Source organism: Ixodes scapularis, unplaced genomic scaffold (assembly GCF_016920785.2).
Source record: "Ixodes scapularis isolate PalLabHiFi unplaced genomic scaffold, ASM1692078v2 PGA_scaffold6__148_contigs__length_123643588, whole genome shotgun sequence".
NCBI classification, from domain to species: Eukaryota; Metazoa; Arthropoda; class Arachnida; order Ixodida; family Ixodidae; genus Ixodes; species Ixodes scapularis.
The window spans coordinates 14,171,188-14,193,699 of record NW_024609881.1 but is presented as its reverse complement, the minus strand read 5'-3'; the positions used below and the strand labels follow the sequence as shown (position 1 = coordinate 14,193,699).

General features: G+C 50.4%; 1 pseudogene; it reads right to left on the bottom strand.

Moving 5' to 3' along the window:
- Positions 1-1,894: 1,894 nt before the first annotated feature.
- On the bottom strand, positions 1,895-3,632 carry LOC120844180 (annotated as a pseudogene).
- Between the last annotated feature and the right edge of the window lie 18,880 nt (positions 3,633-22,512).

The window sequence follows — 22,512 nt, the reverse complement described above, 5'->3', positions numbered from 1 at the left end:
GTTTCGTTTTGCTCGAGCAGTTCTTCAGTTTCCTTTTTAATGTCCATAATTTATTCATTGCTTTTCGGGAGATAAAGTCAATATGTGAGTTCCAACGCAGATCTGAAGTTATGATTAATCTTAGGTATTTGTATTCACATACAGTATTTAAAGCGGTTCCTTGAAGAGTATAATTAAAATTCAGTGTTTTTTTTTCCTAGTTATCGTCATATGTGCACATTTTTGGTTATTTAGAGACATTTGCCAATCATCACACCATTCTGAGATCATTTCTAAACTCTTGTTTAAGACTACTTGGTCATTTGAGCATTTGATTTGCTTATAAATTATACAATCATCGGCAAATAAGCGAATTTGAACAGATCTGTCCACTGTAATGTCATTTATAAAAATTAGAAAAAGTAGTGGTGCCAGAACTGATCCCTGAGGAACTCCAGATTCTACTTTTGATGTGGATGAGCGGGAATCCTGTATTTGTACAAACTGTTTTCTGTTATTTAAATACGCTTCTAACCATTTTAATATCTGTTCATTGTTTAATAAGGATCTCAGTTTGAAGAGTAGTTTTCCATGAGGCACGCGGTCAAACGCTTTTGCAAAATCTATAAAAATTACGTCCGTCTGATATCCGGAGTCAATTGACTTTGCGAAATCATTCACAGTGAGCACCAGTTGCGTAACTGTAGATAAATTACGTCTAAAACCGTGTTGATCTTTATTGAAAAAGTTATTTTCTTCAAGAAAGGAGACAATATGTTTAAACAAAATATGCTCAATCAATTTTGCACACCTGCTCAAAATTGATACTGGGCGGTAGTTATTAACATGATGGGAGTCTCCTGCTTTGAATATTGGAACTATTTTAGCAGTTTTCCAATCGTCGGGGATTTGCCCTAATTCAATTGACTTATTAAAAATTACAAGCAAAAAATTTGAGCAGGATTCCGCATACCGTCTCAAGAAAATATTTGAAATCATGTCTGGTCCCACGGATCTTTTAGTATCAAGGTTAAGCAATGCTGTAAAAATGTCTTCTTTAGATATTGTAACACTCGGAATGCTTTTCGGTGAGAATTCTGTAGTTGCATTTTGGTTATTATCCGTGGTATACACGGATGAGAAGTACTCGTTGAATGAGCTGGCAATTTCGAAAGGATCATCAATTTCTGTTCCGTTCTGTGTTATGGTATTAATTGGCTGTTTTGATTTGATCATATATCGCCAAAATTTAATAGGATCGGATACCAAAAATTTATCTAAGGTCACATTAGGGAAGTATCGTTTTGACTCCTGAATCATTGACCTTAACTGCTTTCGAAGTTGTGTTATACTAGGTTTGTCTGTTCTTTGGTTTTGAATTCTAATTCTGTTTATTTTACGTTTGAGATGCAAAACCTCCCGAGTAATCCAAGGATTATTTTTTCGTATTCGTTTGCAACGTGTCGGTATAAACCTTTCTATACAGTACAGAACAGAATTCTTAAATGACAGCCACATATCGTTAATATCTAATGCACGTTCACTTTGTTCACAAAAACTGTCAAATGATAACTCGAGGTGATCTAAAATGCTTTCGTCTAGCGCTCTAGTGTAATCAGGCACTTTGATCAATCGGTCTGCTTTTTTAGTATAAAGTTCTCCGGTACATTTACACCAAACCAAATGGTGGTCAGATATTCCCTCTCTAACTTGGCAAGTGAACGCTTTACCCATTAACTCCTGAGATATAAATACGAGATCAAGGATATTATTGGTTGTACTTGAAGTTCTCGTGGGACATGTAACAATTTCCATCAAATCATTATCAACTGCCATATTAACCAAAAGTTCTGAGTGCTTGCAATTAAAGTTTAAAGGTGTTAAATTTTCCCAGTTGATGTTAAGAAGGTTAAAATCACCTGCGATTACAATGTTTGAAAAACGTCGTCTTTACAGATTTACAAAGTCGTATAGTTTTTCTAATACGCTTTCAGAAGCGTTTGGCGGTCGATAGATCGCCCCGAGGAGAATCGGACTATTATGAATACGCAGCTTGACCCAGATCGATTCGATGTTTAAGGTATCGTGAATTAATGTTGCATAGATATTATTTTTAAGAACTATTGCCACTCCTCCCCCTCTCGTATCCCGGTCTTTTCGGAAAATTTGATGTGTTGGTGAAATTATTTCGTTATCGGTAATATTATCGTGCAACCATGTTTCTGTTACTACAACTATATCAGGATCATCGGACAATAACACGTGTTCTAGTTCAGCAGTTTTATTTACTACACTTCTGGCGTTTACATTGATAAGAGTGAACGAACGATATCTACTGTTGTCATTCGTTGTTAGATTGCGCGTGTCTGCCGTCTCCTTGCCTCGAATTAATCAGAATACGGGCGTTTTTCACGGGATCCCACTGATAGCAAGAATTGCCAACTATCAACTTATCGAATCTTAGCACGACTTTCTCGCCTTTGTCACGGTCTTCTTTAGCACTGTTCCAGAGAAGCTTCCTTTTTTGTCTGATATGAATCGAAAAGTCTTCAGATATTGATATTTTGGCTCCCTTAAGTTTCCGCGCATTTCTCAGGATGTTTTCATTTACATTATAGTCAAAGAGTTAGGCCTTGATTTCCCCTTAGTCGGTCTTCCAATCCTATGAATCCTCTCCACCCCAACATCTTCAATGCCTAGTTTGTCTTCAAGAATCTCCGAGATGATAATTTTTTCTAGATCCCGCTTAGTTTCGTTGAGATTTTCAGGAATTTAAAAAAAGATTAAATTGTTTCTGCGCATTCGGTTTTCTAGGTAGTCTACTTTGTTCTCGAGCGAAGAAATTGTTTGTTTTAATGTGAGCACGGTACTCGAAAAAATGTCAAAATTTTTTGAGACGCTCTTGAATGATTCATCGGTTTCTTCAATAGCACCTATTCTTTCTTCAACCTTCCTTTGAGTGAATTTTATTTCCTTAATCGCCTCGAATATCTTATTTTGACCTACCAAAAGTTTTTGTAAGGTTTCTTCCGTATCTGGGCCTGGATTACTTTCAATATCTCCAGAGAGTAAGAGGAGATTACACAAATCAAAGCACTCAGCGATAAAACACAGTATAGCCGTTGTGGGTGCGGCAGCACAATGAGAAACAAATTGTTACTTCTCGATCCATAATGGCGCTTGCCACTAACCTGTACGATGAAAAGTGGTTTGAGCATGTTGTCGCGTAGGCTGCCACACCCACTGAACTGCTCCGGTTTCGGCGCCGTTGATATAGGCTTCTCGGAGGACGTTGCTGCTGTTGGCCGGTTGGCGACGCCCTGGTCGGTGATTACAGTTTCACTGGTGACTCGTGGAAACGGTGGCAATGGATGGTGGACTGACGTTGCAGAAAACGCCCCGCCGTGGAAGCGTGAGCCATCAGCCCAGTCTGCGGTGATCGAGGCGTCCGTCCATCCGATGTCTGTCCCTTTACGCTGGCTGGGTGGCCGTGTCCCGATCAGCAGAGCAATCTGTACGATGAAAAGTGGTTTGAGCATGTTGTCGCGTAGGCTGCCACACCCACTGAACTGCTCCGGTTTCGGCGCCGTTGATATAGGCTTCTCGGAGGACGTTGCTGCTGTTGGCCGGTTGGCGACGCCCTGGTCGGTGATTACAGTTTCACTGGTGACTCGTGGAAACGGTGGCAATGGATGGTGGACTGACGTTGCAGAAAACGCCCCGCCGTGGAAGCGTGAGCCATCAGCCCAGTCTGCGGTGATCGAGGCGTCCGTCCATCCGATGTCTGTCCCTTTACGCTGGCTGAGTGGCCGTGTCCCGATCAGCAGAGCAATCTGTACGATGAAAAGTGGTTTGAGCATGTTGTCGCGTAGGCTGCCACACCCACTGAACTGCTCCGGTTTCGGCGCCGTTGATAGAGGCTTCTCGGAGGACGTTGCTGCTGTTGGCCGGTTGGCGACGCCCTGGTCGGTGATTACAGTTTCACTGGTGACTCGTGGAAACGGTGGCAATGGATGGTGGACTGACGTTGCAGAAAACGCCCCGCCGTGGAAGCGTGAGCCATCAGCCCAGTCTGCGGTGATCGAGGCGTCCGTCCATCCGATGTCTGTCCCTTTACGCTGGCTGGGTGGCCGTGTCCCGATCAGCAGAGCAATCTGTACGATGAAAAGTGGTTTGAGCATGTTGTCGCGTAGGCTGCCACACCCACTGAACTGCTCCGGTTTCGGCGCCGTTGATAGAGGCTTCTCGGAGGACGTTGCTGCTGTTGGCCGGTTGGCGACGCCCTGGTCGGTGATTACAGTTTCACTGGTGACTCGTGGAAACGGTGGCAATGGATGGTGGACTGACGTTGCAGAAAACGCCCCGCCGTGGAAGCGTGAGCCATCAGCCCAGTCTGCGGTGATCGAGGCGTCCGTCCATCCGATGTCTGTCCCTTTACGCTGGCTGGGTGGCCGTGTCCCGATCAGCAGAGCAATCTGTACGATGAAAAGTGGTTTGAGCATGTTGTCGCGTAGGCTGCCACACCCACTGAACTGCTCCGGTTTCGGCGCCGTTGATATAGGCTTCTCGGAGGACGTTGCTGCTGTTGGCCGGTTGGCGACGCCCTGGTCGGTGATTACAGTTTCACTGGTGACTCGTGGAAACGGTGGCAATGGATGGTGGACTGACGTTGCAGAAAACGCCCCGCCGTGGAAGCGTGAGCCATCAGCCCAGTCTGCGGTGATCGAGGCGTCCGTCCATCCGATGTCTGTCCCTTTACGCTGGCTGAGTGGCCGTGTCCCGATCAGCAGAGCAATCTGTACGATGAAAAGTGGTTTGAGCATGTTGTCGCGTAGGCTGCCACACCCACTGAACTGCTCCGGTTTCGGCGCCGTTGATAGAGGCTTCTCGGAGGACGTTGCTGCTGTTGGCCGGTTGGCGACGCCCTGGTCGGTGATTACAGTTTCACTGGTGACTCGTGGAAACGGTGGCAATGGATGGTGGACTGACGTTGCAGAAAACGCCCCGCCGTGGAAGCGTGAGCCATCAGCCCAGTCTGCGGTGATCGAGGCGTCCGTCCATCCGATGTCTGTCCCTTTACGCTGGCTGAGTGGCCGTGTCCCGATCAGCAGAGCAATCTGTACGATGAAAAGTGGTTTGAGCATGTTGTCGCGTAGGCTGCCACACCCACTGAACTGCTCCGGTTTCGGCGCCGTTGATATAGGCTTCTCGGAGGACGTTGCTGCTGTTGGCCGGTTGGCGACGCCCTGGTCGGTGATTACAGTTTCACTGGTGACTCGTGGAAACGGTGGCAATGGATGGTGGACTGACGTTGCAGAAAACGCCCCGCCGTGGAAGCGTGAGCCATCAGCCCAGTCTGCGGTGATCGAGGCGTCCGTCCATCCGATGTCTGTCCCTTTACGCTGGCTGAGTGGCCGTGTCCCGATCAGCAGAGCAATCTGTACGATGAAAAGTGGTTTGAGCATGTTGTCGCGTAGGCTGCCACACCCACTGAACTGCTCCGGTTTCGGCGCCGTTGATAGAGGCTTCTCGGAGGACGTTGCTGCTGTTGGCCGGTTGGCGACGCCCTGGTCGGTGATTACAGTTTCACTGGTGACTCGTGGAAACGGTGGCAATGGATGGTGGACTGACGTTGCAGAAAACGCCCCGCCGTGGAAGCGTGAGCCATCAGCCCAGTCTGCGGTGATCGAGGCGTCCGTCCATCCGATGTCTGTCCCTTTACGCTGGCTGAGTGGCCGTGTCCCGATCAGCAGAGCAATCTGTACGATGAAAAGTGGTTTGAGCATGTTGTCGCGTAGGCTGCCACACCCACTGAACTGCTCCGGTTTCGGCGCCGTTGATAGAGGCTTCTCGGAGGACGTTGCTGCTGTTGGCCGGTTGGCGACGCCCTGGTCGGTGATTACAGTTTCACTGGTGACTCGTGGAAACGGTGGCAATGGATGGTGGACTGACGTTGCAGAAAACGCCCCGCCGTGGAAGCGTGAGCCATCAGCCCAGTCTGCGGTGATCGAGGCGTCCGTCCATCCGATGTCTGTCCCTTTACGCTGGCTGGGTGGCCGTGTCCCGATCAGCAGAGCAATCTGTACGATGAAAAGTGGTTTGAGCATGTTGTCGCGTAGGCTGCCACACCCACTGAACTGCTCCGGTTTCGGCGCCGTTGATAGAGGCTTCTCGGAGGACGTTGCTGCTGTTGGCCGGTTGGCGACGCCCTGGTCGGTGATTACAGTTTCACTGGTGACTCGTGGAAACGGTGGCAATGGATGGTGGACTGACGTTGCAGAAAACGCCCCGCCGTGGAAGCGTGAGCCATCAGCCCAGTCTGCGGTGATCGAGGCGTCCGTCCATCCGATGTCTGTCCCTTTACGCTGGCTGGGTGGCCGTGTCCCGATCAGCAGAGCAATCTGTACGATGAAAAGTGGTTTGAGCATGTTGTCGCGTAGGCTGCCACACCCACTGAACTGCTCCGGTTTCGGCGCCGTTGATAGAGGCTTCTCGGAGGACGTTGCTGCTGTTGGCCGGTTGGCGACGCCCTGGTCGGGGATTACAGTTTCACTGGTGACTCGTGGAAACGGTGGCAATGGATGGTGGACTGACGTTGCAGAAAACGCCCCGCCGTGGAAGCGTGAGCCATCAGCCCAGTCTGCGGTGATCGAGGCGTCCGTCCATCCGATGTCTGTCCCTTTACGCTGGCTGGGTGGCCGTGTCCCGATCAGCAGAGCAATCTGTACGATGAAAAGTGGTTTGAGCATGTTGTCGCGTAGGCTGCCACACCCACTGAACTGCTCCGGTTTCGGCGCCGTTGATAGAGGCTTCTCGGAGGACGTTGCTGCTGTTGGCCGGTTGGCGACGCCCTGGTCGGTGATTACAGTTTCACTGGTGACTCGTGGAAACGGTGGCAATGGATGGTGGACTGACGTTGCAGAAAACGCCCCGCCGTGGAAGCGTGAGCCATCAGCCCAGTCTGCGGTGATCGAGGCGTCCGTCCATCCGATGTCTGTCCCTTTACGCTGGCTGGGTGGCCGTGTCCCGATCAGCAGAGCAATCTGTACGATGAAAAGTGGTTTGAGCATGTTGTCGCGTAGGCCGCCACACCCACTGAACTGCTCCGGTTTCGGCGCCGTTGATATAGGCTTCTCGGAGGACGTCGCTGCTGTTGGCCGGTTGGCGACGCCCTGGTCGGTGATTACAGTTTCACTGGTGACTCGTGGAAACGGTGGCAATGGATGGTGGACTGACGTTGCAGAAAACGCCCCGCCGTGGAAGCGTGAGCCATCAGCCCAGTCTGCGGTGATCGAGGCGTCCGTCCATCCGATGTCTGTCCCTTTACGCTGGCTGGGTGGCCGTGTCCCGATCAGCAGAGCAATCTGTACGATGAAAAGTGGTTTGAGCATGTTGTCGCGTAGGCCGCCACACCCACTGAACTGCTCCGGTTTCGGCGCCGTTGATATAGGCTTCTCGGAGGACGTCGCTGCTGTTGGCCGGTTGGCGACGCCCTGGTCGGTGATTACAGTTTCACTGGTGACTCGTGGAAACGGTGGCAATGGATGGTGGACTGACGTTGCAGAAAACGCCCCGCCGTGGAAGCGTGAGCCATCAGCCCAGTCTGCGGTGATCGAGGCGTCCGTCCATCCGATGTCTGTCCCTTTACGCTGGCTGGGTGGCCGTGTCCCGATCAGCAGAGCAATCTGTACGATGAAAAGTGGTTTGAGCATGTTGTCGCGTAGGCCGCCACACCCACTGAACTGCTCCGGTTTCGGCGCCGTTGATATAGGCTTCTCGGAGGACGTCGCTGCTGTTGGCCGGTTGGCGACGCCCTGGTCGGTGATTACAGTTTCACTGGTGACTCGTGGAAACGGTGGCAATGGATGGTGGACTGACGTTGCAGAAAACGCCCCGCCGTGGAAGCGTGAGCCATCAGCCCAGTCTGCGGTGATCGAGGCGTCCGTCCATCCGATGTCTGTCCCTTTACGCTGGCTGGGTGGCCGTGTCCCGATCAGCAGAGCAATCTGTACGATGAAAAGTGGTTTGAGCATGTTGTCGCGTAGGCTGCCACACCCACTGAACTGCTCCGGTTTCGGCGCCGTTGATAGAGGCTTCTCGGAGGACGTTGCTGCTGTTGGCCGGTTGGCGACGCCCTGGTCGGGGATTACAGTTTCACTGGTGACTCGTGGAAACGGTGGCAATGGATGGTGGACTGACGTTGCAGAAAACGCCCCGCCGTGGAAGCGTGAGCCATCAGCCCAGTCTGCGGTGATCGAGGCGTCCGTCCATCCGATGTCTGTCCCTTTACGCTGGCTGGGTGGCCGTGTCCCGATCAGCAGAGCAATCTGTACGATGAAAAGTGGTTTGAGCATGTTGTCGCGTAGGCTGCCACACCCACTGAACTGCTCCGGTTTCGGCGCCGTTGATAGAGGCTTCTCGGAGGACGTTGCTGCTGTTGGCCGGTTGGCGACGCCCTGGTCGGTGATTACAGTTTCACTGGTGACTCGTGGAAACGGTGGCAATGGATGGTGGACTGACGTTGCAGAAAACGCCCCGCCGTGGAAGCGTGAGCCATCAGCCCAGTCTGCGGTGATCGAGGCGTCCGTCCATCCGATGTCTGTCCCTTTACGCTGGCTGGGTGGCCGTGTCCCGATCAGCAGAGCAATCTGTACGATGAAAAGTGGTTTGAGCATGTTGTCGCGTAGGCTGCCACACCCACTGAACTGCTCCGGTTTCGGCGCCGTTGATAGAGGCTTCTCGGAGGACGTTGCTGCTGTTGGCCGGTTGGCGACGCCCTGGTCGGTGATTACAGTTTCACTGGTGACTCGTGGAAACGGTGGCAATGGATGGTGGACTGACGTTGCAGAAAACGCCCCGCCGTGGAAGCGTGAGCCATCAGCCCAGTCTGCGGTGATCGAGGCGTCCGTCCATCCGATGTCTGTCCCTTTACGCTGGCTGGGTGGCCGTGTCCCGATCAGCAGAGCAATCTGTACGATGAAAAGTGGTTTGAGCATGTTGTCGCGTAGGCCGCCACACCCACTGAACTGCTCCGGTTTCGGCGCCGTTGATATAGGCTTCTCGGAGGACGTCGCTGCTGTTGGCCGGTTGGCGACGCCCTGGTCGGTGATTACAGTTTCACTGGTGACTCGTGGAAACGGTGGCAATGGATGGTGGACTGACGTTGCAGAAAACGCCCCGCCGTGGAAGCGTGAGCCATCAGCCCAGTCTGCGGTGATCGAGGCGTCCGTCCATCCGATGTCTGTCCCTTTACGCTGGCTGGGTGGCCGTGTCCCGATCAGCAGAGCAATCTGTACGATGAAAAGTGGTTTGAGCATGTTGTCGCGTAGGCTGCCACACCCACTGAACTGCTCCGGTTTCGGCGCCGTTGATATAGGCTTCTCGGAGGACGTTGCTGCTGTTGGCCGGTTGGCGACGCCCTGGTCGGTGATTACAGTTTCACTGGTGACTCGTGGAAACGGTGGCAATGGATGGTGGACTGACGTTGCAGAAAACGCCCCGCCGTGGAAGCGTGAGCCATCAGCCCAGTCTGCGGTGATCGAGGCGTCCGTCCATCCGATGTCTGTCCCTTTACGCTGGCTGGGTGGCCGTGTCCCGATCAGCAGAGCAATCTGTACGATGAAAAGTGGTTTGAGCATGTTGTCGCGTAGGCTGCCACACCCACTGAACTGCTCCGGTTTCGGCGCCGTTGATAGAGGCTTCTCGGAGGACGTTGCTGCTGTTGGCCGGTTGGCGACGCCCTGGTCGGTGATTACAGTTTCACTGGTGACTCGTGGAAACGGTGGCAATGGATGGTGGACTGACGTTGCAGAAAACGCCCCGCCGTGGAAGCGTGAGCCATCAGCCCAGTCTGCGGTGATCGAGGCGTCCGTCCATCCGATGTCTGTCCCTTTACGCTGGCTGGGTGGCCGTGTCCCGATCAGCAGAGCAATCTGTACGATGAAAAGTGGTTTGAGCATGTTGTCGCGTAGGCTGCCACACCCACTGAACTGCTCCGGTTTCGGCGCCGTTGATAGAGGCTTCTCGGAGGACGTCGCTGCTGTTGGCCGGTTGGCGACGCCCTGGTCGGTGATTACAGTTTCACTGGTGACTCGTGGAAACGGTGGCAATGGATGGTGGACTGACGTTGCAGAAAACGCCCCGCCGTGGAAGCGTGAGCCATCAGCCCAGTCTGCGGTGATCGAGGCGTCCGTCCATCCGATGTCTGTCCCTTTACGCTGGCTGGGTGGCCGTGTCCCGATCAGCAGAGCAATCTGTACGATGAAAAGTGGTTTGAGCATGTTGTCGCGTAGGCTGCCACACCCACTGAACTGCTCCGGTTTCGGCGCCGTTGATAGAGGCTTCTCGGAGGACGTTGCTGCTGTTGGCCGGTTGGCGACGCCCTGGTCGGTGATTACAGTTTCACTGGTGACTCGTGGAAACGGTGGCAATGGATGGTGGACTGACGTTGCAGAAAACGCCCCGCCGTGGAAGCGTGAGCCATCAGCCCAGTCTGCGGTGATCGAGGCGTCCGTCCATCCGATGTCTGTCCCTTTACGCTGGCTGGGTGGCCGTGTCCCGATCAGCAGAGCAATCTGTACGATGAAAAGTGGTTTGAGCATGTTGTCGCGTAGGCTGCCACACCCACTGAACTGCTCCGGTTTCGGCGCCGTTGATAGAGGCTTCTCGGAGGACGTTGCTGCTGTTGGCCGGTTGGCGACGCCCTGGTCGGTGATTACAGTTTCACTGGTGACTCGTGGAAACGGTGGCAATGGATGGTGGACTGACGTTGCAGAAAACGCCCCGCCGTGGAAGCGTGAGCCATCAGCCCAGTCTGCGGTGATCGAGGCGTCCGTCCATCCGATGTCTGTCCCTTTACGCTGGCTGGGTGGCCGTGTCCCGATCAGCAGAGCAATCTGTACGATGAAAAGTGGTTTGAGCATGTTGTCGCGTAGGCTGCCACACCCACTGAACTGCTCCGGTTTCGGCGCCGTTGATAGAGGCTTCTCGGAGGACGTCGCTGCTGTTGGCCGGTTGGCGACGCCCTGGTCGGTGATTACAGTTTCACTGGTGACTCGTGGAAACGGTGGCAATGGATGGTGGACTGACGTTGCAGAAAACGCCCCGCCATGAAAGCGTGAGCCATCAGCCCAGTCTGCGGTGATCGAGGCGTCCGTCCATCCGATGTCTGTCCCTTTACGCTGGCTGGGTGGCCGTGTCCCGATCAGCAGAGCAATCTGTACGATGAAAAGTGGTTTGAGCATGTTGTCGCGTAGGCTGCCACACCCACTGAACTGCTCCGGTTTCGGCGCCGTTGATAGAGGCTTCTCGGAGGACGTCGCTGCTGTTGGCCGGTTGGCGACGCCCTGGTCGGTGATTACAGTTTCACTGGTGACTCGTGGAAACGGTGGCAATGGATGGTGGACTGACGTTGCAGAAAACGCCCCGCCATGAAAGCGTGAGCCACCAGCCCAGTCTGCGGTGATCGAGGCGTCCGTCCATCCGATGTCTGTCCCTTTACGCTGGCTGGGTGGCCGTGTCCCGATCAGCAGAGCAATCTGTACGATGAAAAGTGGTTTGAGCATGTTGTCGCGTAGGCTGCCACACCCACTGAACTGCTCCGGTTTCGGCGCCGTTGATAGAGGCTTCTCGGAGGACGTTGCTGCTGTTGGCCGGTTGGCGACGCCGGCCAACAGCAGCAACGTTTATTTTCTGATCTAAAATACTGAACAAAAACTACTTTTACACATAATTGAAACGGTTGGCGACATTATATTTGTATCGCGACTAAAAAAAAATATTTTAGCGGTTCTCGCCAGTAGTAGGCTCAGAACCAAAGACGTCACATATCGCGCGCTTTCGGCAACGTGGGTCGCCCTCGTAGGTGGAGGAGGTTTCCGCGTCGTCCGGTTAAAATATGACTCTGATATTTAGTTACTCTCTCCGTGCCCGCTGGCTTGCCCGAACCCCAAGAGACCTGGAAACCGCAAAAAAGGTAGACGCCTAAATATGATTGCAGGGCCCCTTTAATGATGTCTCCTGTTGTGTGGGGTGCCCTTGAAAGGTTAAGAAGCCCTGTTTGATGAAGAACTACATTCGCCAGTGACTGTTAGTTCCCCGAAGGAAAAATTCATCAATGTAACCCTGTTTGGCAGTCAATGTTTTCTAGTGGACCGCTGACTGTGCCCGACTATACGTCAAGCATGTCTGATTGGCCAACAAGTTACTCTGACCGACAGTCAAACTCCAGTCTGACTCCGCTTGTCGGCTTTCTGATGGTTTCCTGGTGTCAGTCGGCCGCCGCGAAATGCCATCAAGATGTCTTGGTGGCGATTCTGATTGTACATCGATTGTCTCTGACTGTACGTCAAAAAGCTTTGACGTGCAGAGAGACGTACGGTCAAAGGACGTAAAGTTCGTTCGGATACTACTATTTCGTCAAATCTATGAATACGAAAAATAATCTATGCACGAGAAAACGATTTCGGGACGTGAGCCCATAAAACCGCTGATGTTAGAGATATGAACGCAACCGACCGACAACCCTGATCAGAAGCCCGCCGAAACGCCGAACACGCCACTTTCGCTTCGCCCGTAGAGGCTTCGCCAGCTTCGCCGAGCTTCCATGAACGATCGCTCTCGACTCGTTTTGTTTGCAAGCTTGCTCCAACCTGTCGATCCTGCCCAGGCTCTACAATGTCTTATGTTTTAGTAGAATTTCTACTCGTCAATACCCAGCCTGTTGTGAGTTCCGACGATGTAAAGGACTTTAGCGGTGTAGTTGAAGACGACAAGGTGTACCAGGTCTACTCGGCCGGAGACGCGCGAACAAAAGGATCGTTCTACGACGCGAAAGTACTCTACATGGCAGGTGAGTAGAACTGTAGTACGGTGATTGATGTACGAGTGCTTTGCATAACATGCTGAAGGCCTAACTGCATATGCAGCCGAAGCATTCTTTAGAGCGATGCGCTCATTGTCGGAATCTCGCGCTGCAAAACTAAAATGCTCCTGACTCGGTCCGAGAGGTTTGGGCTAGAAAGTTTATACCTCTCTATCTGGCATGGGCTATTGGCCTACCGCTGTGTCGCACCTCATTATTATTGTTTCATGAAGAGTGCAGACAAAAAGCATCCGCGAGCGTAGTTCAGATATGTCTGCTGCTCGCGTTCGTCCGTGGAAGCCAGCGCTGTCTGTCGTAGCATGCATGCCTGCTCTCTAGCTTCAACGGAGTCGCATAAGTTTTGTGAATTAAAGTGTATACGGTCGTCCCGAAAGGTTCAGACATCAAGGGTGTTTCTTTGAAACATGCTTACGGTGCATCATGCATGTGGTCCCGTTTGTAAACGAATGTCCCTTTTGCCTGAAAAACGCAAATTTCAAAAGTTGGAAAAAGCAAAGGACGGGTACACTTCCTGATTTTTTATGTCATGAATTACAATCATTTTAAGGATTTCTGAACCGTTTCACAGCCATGCAAGATGGACACCTCGGCTTGTGAACCGTTTCATACCCATCCAAGATTGCCACCTCGGAATTTGAGCTTTATATAAAGAGTAAAGCTATATACGCACTCCGGAGTGCACTTTGGACGGAAAGGGCTATACGCACACCGCTAAACTCGTATAAAAGGAATGGTCAAATCGAGTTCAATAAGTGATGGCATAGCATAGGAAAAAAAAAAAAAAAAAGGCACAGCATAGGGGTTAGGGTGTCCGATTTGTACGCAAGTGGACGCGGGTTCGATCCGCGGTGACCTCTTGTTTTTTTTTTTCTTTTTTTTTTCTCGAAAATTGTTTTTGTCGAGGCATTTGGCGATATTTATGAGTGCGTATAGCTTTACTCTTATATAAATGCTGCCCTTGTTGATGAAATTCCCTTGGCAGTGGCAGTCACACGTCATCTGATGGACCATCAGGGCACGTTCCACCAAGGTTGCTGACTGGCAGTCAGTGTCCCAAATTACGTATCTTGATGAAATTTTCAATAGGGTTTTAAGTTTAATTTTTCAATTATCATTTATTTTCTAAAAAAAGCTTTTTTAATTTTCTTTTTTGCTTTTTTAAATTTATTTTAGTTGTTATTTATTTATTTATTATTTACTTATTAATGTTTATTTGCTATTTGGTTCTCAATAACGGTGAAGGAGAAGACGATGACGATTTGAGGAAGAAGTATATCACAGAGTCTACCTTCCGATGAAAGGAACAGAATGCTTCCGGTATGAAGGATTCTCAATCTTGTTATATTTCTTAACCTTTGATTTAATAAGAGCGTCCATGTGGTCCAATCTATTCTTTTTAGGTGCATCAGTTCACTGGTGATGGTGGCAGATGCATGGGGTCTGCTACCAGGAACATCTTGGAGGTTCTGCTTAGCCAGAAAGTGGCTGTCAATTTCAGCTGGGTACGCCAGAAAGGCTAGGAAATTTCCGGGATCTTAATGTGGCAGGCATCATTTACAGTAAGACACTTTTGTTTGTCGTGCGTGAGTTATCTAAGTTATTCACTAAACTAGTTATGTAAAATATTCCACAAGGGCCTTGTCGGGTTCAGAGCTAACGTCAAATGCAGATTATATTGAATATTCTTGCCCTGACGGTAAAATTAATTAAGACTGATTTTACATGGAAACCGACAAACTAACCTTACTCGGGAGTGGGAGAATGATACTATTTTCTGAACATAGTTCTTTCTAAATAGGCGAAACTTTTGCTGTGTGGGTCAGATAGCCATGTATGTTTACGCGTTAGCACTAAGGGACATCTTTTTCCTGAACATCTATTTATATTGACATTAATTTTGATTTTTTTCTAGACCATCATATTTTCCTTCTGTGACTGTCATCACAAACCAATGTTTCAGGGGCAGTGATAGCAAATGTTGAGTGTGCAAACAAAGCTGACGTGGAGACCATCGTCACAGTGTGGCTGTGCCACGCTGGAGAGAAACAAAAAAAGCTGCAGTCAAAAGCCGGAGATGTTCGACATGATGGTAAGTTTCTCACATAACCTGTTTTTATTATTAGTGCTTATGGAATTGATTTTTTTCTAGATCCCGCTGACTATTCGGACTAGTGCTGGCCAAGATGCGAAGACAGCCTGCACGTCTGGTGCAGACATTGAAAGAAATCATGTATAGCATTTGCTTTCCAATAAAGTATTTCTTGAACAGTTACCTTTGTTTCCAATAATGAATGGCATGATCATGATCATAGTTACAGGCTAAGAACATAGGGCAAGGAAAGACGCAGAGGGGAAAGCAGACGGGATGCTGGAGGGGAGAGTTTTTCTTATCTCCTCTTAAAGGGCAACTCCGCTCAATTCCGAAGATTTCGGGATAATGATTGATTTCGAATTAAAAAGCCCTATTAAAACACACTACGTCGTTTGCTTCGCGAAAAATGGGATATATATTTTTAAATCTGATTTTAAACACGAGCGGAAATCGAAACCGAAACTTCGGCTCCGCCCGGCAACATTGGCCTTGGGTCGCCAAGTACATGGCCATCACGTGGTACGAGATGTCACGTGATCCTCGGCCCAACGACGGGCGGGATTGGGGCGAGCGTTTGGCAGGCGCGAGTGTCGTCTGCGCCGCACTCTTCGCCACGTTTTGGTGTCTACGGCATTCGACGACGTCTGCACAACTGCGGCATAAGTGTGCGCGCACGTGGTGTCCGTAGTGTGGACGAAACTCCGAGAGACAATAATCACAATCGGTGAGACGACGACTGCGGTTGCGACGCGGAAGACGGCGGTAACGGCGGGACCACGGCGGGCGGCCGGGCGGCTCCCAAGAAACGCGCTGCGCAGGCGCGTTACGCCAATCACGTGGACACTGCTGAGCGCCGAAAGGCAACGTTGCTGACGTCATGCGCTACGCTCGCCCGGAGAAGTGAAAACAAGCAAAAGGGGGCCATGTAGATGGCGTTTAGCTCAATGTTGGCTCCGCCCATGCCGTAGCCTTGACTGCGCTGTTGGTTGCGCCTGAATTCGCCCGCTCAAGTCAGCCGATTTCGGCAACTTGGCGAGTTGCAAAATTTGCAGGACCGTTTAAGAAACATTTAGACAGAACTGCGTCGTAAGATTTCACGTGTGGTCTTTCTAGGCGATACTGAAGAGGACTGCATTCAAAACCAAAAATGAAGCGGAGTTGCCCTTTAAATGGCAACTCCGCTCAATTCCGAAAAATTTAGGCTTACATGTGATTGCATTTCACAAAACACTACTAAACAGCTCTACGTCTTCGGATTCGCAAAATGTGAAATATATTTCTGGAATCTTAATTTAAACATCAGCTGATACCGAAACCGAAACTTCAGTAGCGTCACGCAACATTGGTCTCGTGTCGTCAGAGGAATGGCCACGTCACGTCGAACCACGTGGTCTTGTGACGTTCGGGGGGGCGAGGGACAGGACACGCGACGCCGGCAGGTCGCTTCGCATGGCGTGGACGGTGATGGCCCCGGGGGAGAGGGGGAAGTGGAGAAGACGAAAGAGGAGAGGGGGAGTGAAGAAACAGACCGATAAGCGCGTAGGGCAGCGCAAACTAGCGTATCCGCGTTACGGTGGTCAGGTGGACGCCGTTCAGCCAACACTGGGAGGAGAAACTCATGATGTCATCGTTCAATTTCACTCTAAAAAGTAAAAACAAACAGAACGTGAGAATGACGTAGTCATGCCTCTGACGTAGTGGCTCAACGTTGGCCGCTCCAACTCCGTCGCATTGACTACTGCGCTGACGATTGCGCCTCACGTCGCACGCCAGAGTTGGCAGATTTCGCCGACTTGGCTCACTTGAAGGTTTGCTGGCCAGTTTATTAAATATATGGACGCAATTAGATCGCAATATGTAACATGGGGTCTTCCAATATGATACTGAAGAGGGCTACATAGTTTTCTAAATATCAACAATGAAGCGGAGTTGCCCTTTAATCATTCCGTCAGCTTTCTTCCCCCTTTCCCTTACCCTATGTTCTTATGCACAGTTCCATGTCGTGACGTCATCACTTACGTGTTCAATTGTGGAAGTCAGAAAACGAAATTCTCCACGCTATAGGGCGTATTCACTGGCGGCCATAGCTGTGTGCGCGATTGCTGAGCGCGTGCTGATGACGAACTTCCACAGTTATTTTGGAACGTGCACTCCACACCGTCAAGGTTGTCGGTCTTAGCAGCCTATTAATGTGAGCACATTCTGAGCATGCGCTCTAAACAGCACCCACAAATATGGCGTCCAGTAAATAGACCCTATTACAGTGTTCTAGAGGGCGTTGTAGTGACAAGAGCGGCGGCCGCTTCGTGAAGATTTTGCGCGTAGACGACACCATGGCGCTGCTGTTCTGTGCCCTAGGAGCGCGTCCCCGTCAGCCCCATCATCAGCGCTGTTAGGCGCTTACTACTGTGGTTTGACTGGAGCTTTTCGCGGTGCGAAACAACTGCTAATGTTGTTCTGTATACTCTGTTTCACCTTATGATGTACCGCAGGAAAGGCTACAAGCGCGAGCTCTTTGCTCTGGGGCACATCTCGTCGGCACACGCTCTCGTGAATTAAGAGCAGCTGCCAACGCTATGAGCTCGCGTTTCTAGCCTTTGCTGCGGTACAACATAAGGTGAAACGAAGTATAGTAAATTGTAGTTCTGCCTTTGGAAAAAAAAATTGGGTTGTGTGTATGTTTATACAGCCTATACTTCGTTTCAGCTTCGGTCCAGACGCAGCCAAAGCTACAAGCGCGAGCTCCGGGCTTTCAGCATCCCTGCCAAGCACGCGCGCTCGGGCAGTGCAAGCACTGTTCCGGACCACATGCTCGCGCTTGTAGCATTGGCTGCGTCTGGACCGAAGCTGAAACGAAGTATAGAACTTGGTCTGCCTCACAGGGGCGACGGGTCTCCCAGCTGTAGATGAGCAATTTAGCCAGTGCGGTACAGCCGCTAGCCTGGGGTCTTTAACGTGCATCACGCAGTAGTGATACACGACCGCACGCCGGTACGATGCTCATCCAGATCGAAACGGGCAGGGGTGGGGCTCGAACCCAGGATCCCTGGGTTCTGCAGCGCGAGCTTTCGCTCCACGTGCTGCGAGCTGGTGTGCGCTAGACCACTCGGCCACCGATCCCCTCTCTGCCTTTGGACTAATGCCTCTAGAGTGTGTGCTATCCTCTACTTGAAATATTCCCGTGTTTTGAGGGAGATTATTTAATTAATAGCGACTCCGCCCCCCCCCCCCCCCCCCCCCTCGTATTGACACATCGTTCAGCAACGCTATCACTTGGACTGCAGGCTTAATAGCTGCGAAAGAAGTTCTACGGTGCTACATTTCGGAGAAGCGTACCGCGTCACCCTCGTCGTGTTCTTCGTTCATCGCACACGTGCCATTAATCCTCCTAGGGCACAGAACTCCAGCGCCACTCGCGGTATCTACATCGACCGTCTTCACGCGCTTCATTGTAAGCGGGCGCCGCTCTTGCCACTACACCCTCTAGAACACTGTAGACCCTATTGATCCGAAAGGTATGTGAGCAAAAGCAGCGTCGCGTTGCGAAATGGACTTCATGGGGAACGCAAAACCGTTTTCCTGAGATTTCAGATAAAGCTTCAAATAACTTAGAACAATACTTTTACACACCAGGATATCTGAAGTGTCATTCTGCAGAGTAAGCTTTTTTTTGTGGTGCAAGTTTTTGGTTTAAGTGCTTTTGGTGGCTCAAGAACATTAGAAATTTGCGGGCGTCAATGCGTTCTGCGGTCACTGTTGGTGTCTTTTTCATACACTGATTATGATCTAATAAACACATTTAAATTATGAAAACAAAAACGCTAGTAGAATGTGTACGTCATAGCTCAAGATCATCATCGTCGATAAAAAGAAATGCAAGGAGGTTTGCACGAGCGCACGCGAAGGCTCGTTCTTCGTGTCTCAACTATCTCGACTAGAGCCACTAAATAAGCTGCGCTTAGAGTATCGGCACTCCGTTCCCCGACATTGTTGTGGGCGCCGCCATTTTGGCTTGTATGCAGAACAGACGCAACGGCCGATCGTCATGATTCAAAAGTGCGCCTTCCTCAGCATTAGATCCGGTATTAGGAAGGTCATGTAATATTGCTTTGCTCTGTCGCGAACGGTTTAAACATTTGTGGAGGGCGGAAAAACATTTCCTGTGATTGCAGATAAAGCTTCAGATAACTGGCAACCTTGATTTTAAGCCACAATATGGCCAAGTGTCGTTACTCTGAAGCGTAGCTTATTTAGTGGCACTAATCTCGACGACCTATAGACAATTGCAAGCACTGATTGCAAGCATGGCGCCACAAGTGGTGCCCCATGTGTGCAAGCGCGTGCAACGCGCGGGTGAACGTAGCTTTCGCAAGCTCGTAATCGCACGGGCGTGCCTGCTCGAGCAGAGACATGGCGGCGGCCAGTCGCCCAGCTTGCTTCACTGGACGCCATATTTGTGGGTGCTGTCTAGAGCGCATGCTCTGAACAAGCTCACATCAATGCTAAGACCGGCACTCTTGATGGTGCGGAATGCACGTTGCAAAAGAACTGTGGAAACTCGCCATCAGCACGCGCTCAGCATTCACGCACACAGCTATGGCCGGCAGTGAATACTCCCTGTACGTTCCATCGGCTGCAATCTACGGATATTTGGCGAAAAAGACGGTTGCGTTAAAGTCGCCGAAGTTCCCCTTCCAAAAAAATGGCGAGCCTGAAGGCCAACAAGCTCGCCAACCGAAACACCGAGTTGGCCAAAATCCGCAGCGAGTCGCCAAGAGTTCCTTCCACTGAAGAGGACATCCACGTCTACGGCTATGGCCAGTTCCAGAGGATGGCGCTGCTCTGCTCTATCGTCTCGTTCTTTATGAATGTAGTCCACAGCAAGACGCTCCTCGTCATGTCGCGTCCTGTGGCCCATTGGTGCAAGCCCCCCGACGAGTACGCCGGCTTGTCCAGGGACGAGTGGAAGAACACGACCATCCCCAAGGACGTGGACGGACGATTCAGCAGCTGCACCCGCTACGAACCGCCGATGCCAACGCCCGCGGACAATAAGACCGAGGTCAGGTGTAACCGCTGGGACTACGACAGCGAGGTTGGCACCACCGTCGTGAAAGATTTCAGCCTCGTCTGCGACAGGAAGTGGCTGCTCCGGGCGCTCCGGATTGTGTACTTACACAGCGGATCGGTGCTCCTGCCCGTCATGGGCTCAGCGGCCGACAACTATGGGCGCAGCGCAGTCCTCGGCCTAACCCTGTTCGGCCTGGCCTGTCCGGGGTGGTCATGTCCCCGGTGAAGACACTGTTCGAATTTACGGAGCTGCAGCTTCTCATGTCTGAATCGATCACCACGTTTCAGGTTGATGACGGGATGCGCGGTTCCGTTTTTAGAGAATATTATCATGACGTGTTTTTTATTTCAATCGATGAAGGCAGGTGAACAGTACAGCGCACAAAAAGACAAAGATATATCGCTTCCCGGTATTTTGGCTTAGATCGTTTGAATTTGATCACAAGGACAAAGGAAAAAAACATGCACGACACGCAAGCGCAGAGTGGCAACTGAATTTACACACAAAAGGAAGAAGAGAACGTACTGAAAGTTACGCTATGCCAGGGCGTGGCACACACCACACAACACCGTCTAACTAATATGTCTTTGCTCAATATTCGTATATAAACACAAGGTAGCAAAATGACCGACAGGTTTCTAATGCCGCGGTCCCCGAAACTAATATTACAAGGCGCTTCCGAAAAATTCGCGAGTTGTTTTGTTTCGACATATTATTGTGCGGTTAAAGGGCAACTCCGCTTGATTTCGGAAATTTCGAGATAGTGGGTGATATAAACGTGAAAAGTACTTCAAAACAACCCTAGACCGTTTGTCTCATTAAAAGCAAAATATTTTTCGTGCAATCTTGTTATTTACCACAATCGCAAACCGAAACTGAAACTTCGGCACAGCCGGGCAACATTGTACTCTCAACGTCAGTTGCATACGCACCCACGTGGAATACACCTTTCCAAAAAACGCTCCTAGGCCGCCGCCATGTTGCTGATGCTGATGCGGCTGGTGCGACTCTCGCGCCCTCTATCAGCTAGAAATTTTCTGCACTCACTGGGACTGTGAAGACCCGCTCAGCGCGGTTCTCCACCTACGTTTTTGCGTTTTTGCATTCGACGTTTTCTCGCCCCTCTTGAGAGTTTCCACTTAATTTTTTTCGTACGTGCTGCCTACCCTTTTTGTGTTATCTTCCATTGAGAGAAATAAGATTGGTAAGTGCCTGCCATTCAAGCTTTTCTGCTCGACATTCACGGGAAACTAAGGAGGCGAAGGACGTCGAACGACCCTCGACGCGATTTTGCGAACATTGTTCTCCTCCCTCCCAGAGATAATCCGCGTAGAATCCTCAGTCATCTCCAAAAATAGTTGTCCGGGTTGGGGTTGGGAACGGGTCAGTCGCGTTTGTTTCTTTGCCTTGGTGCGGTTGTGAAAAAAGGAAGCTCTCCCCAAAACCTGCCCCAAAACGAAGTCATCTCGGATTCCGTCCGATCGTCAAGTTGTGACTGTCGTCGACTGTGACTGTGTTATTTGAGATCTTTCTCAAATAAATTCTTTTCGGATAACGCTGCATCCTGTGGTAAGTACTATATATTGTTCGGATGTTAACACTTTCTCAATTGTATGTCCGCGTCCCGTCCATCGGTAAACACGTTATTTGTGAGCGTGAAAAATGCATGACCTTCGGCCCTCCTCTGTTGCAATTTATTTTTGACAGCAAAGCGCTTTGTCGTTTTACATGCGGTGAATCCCGTGGCTCCGTCAAAACTTATCGTAAGAAAAAAAAAAAAAAACTGGAACTATACATTCCAGTCGCATTCGTTCTGTCGCGCGCGTACCCAACAAAAATAGTTTACAGCTTTTTTTCTTTTTTTTTGCTCTTTTTGTTTTTTCAAATGTGGCACAATGCTTTCTCAATGTCCGCGGGAACATACATGTACCATGAAACACAAAATAGAGCGGGAAAAGACGAGAATTTAGCCGCCAGCACCGCTTGAAACTGCGCCTACGCAGGCTGCGCCTGTTGAAATCACAGTCCACTCGGTTAGGGTTAGGAGGGACGCCGGTGAGAGTCTAGCCTCAAACTCAGTGACTGGGCTCGAAAACGGTTTGTTGCCCCTGGGGTAGAGTGTTTTTTATACCCCTGTCAGACGGCAGCTAAAATGGCATTTACGCCAAATGACATTCAGGTTTTCAACTGACATTCATGATGGGACCTGCCAGACGACAACTAAAATGACATTTAAGTGATGTCTATTACAATTGCGATCGCTAATTCGTCTCGTGCACATAGAACACGTTTTCGTCAATAAACAATTTTAACACGGTAAAACACTTGTTTTTGTGTGTGTTGTCTGCTGGGACAAGAAAATATAACAAAAAACTGGGATAGAAAGTTGCGCTCACTAGTTTCTGACGAAAAAATAAAGCGAAGCGCGGGGCGAAATCCATTAGCGAACCTAACGTCGTCATAAGCCGATCCGTAAGCCGAGCCTCC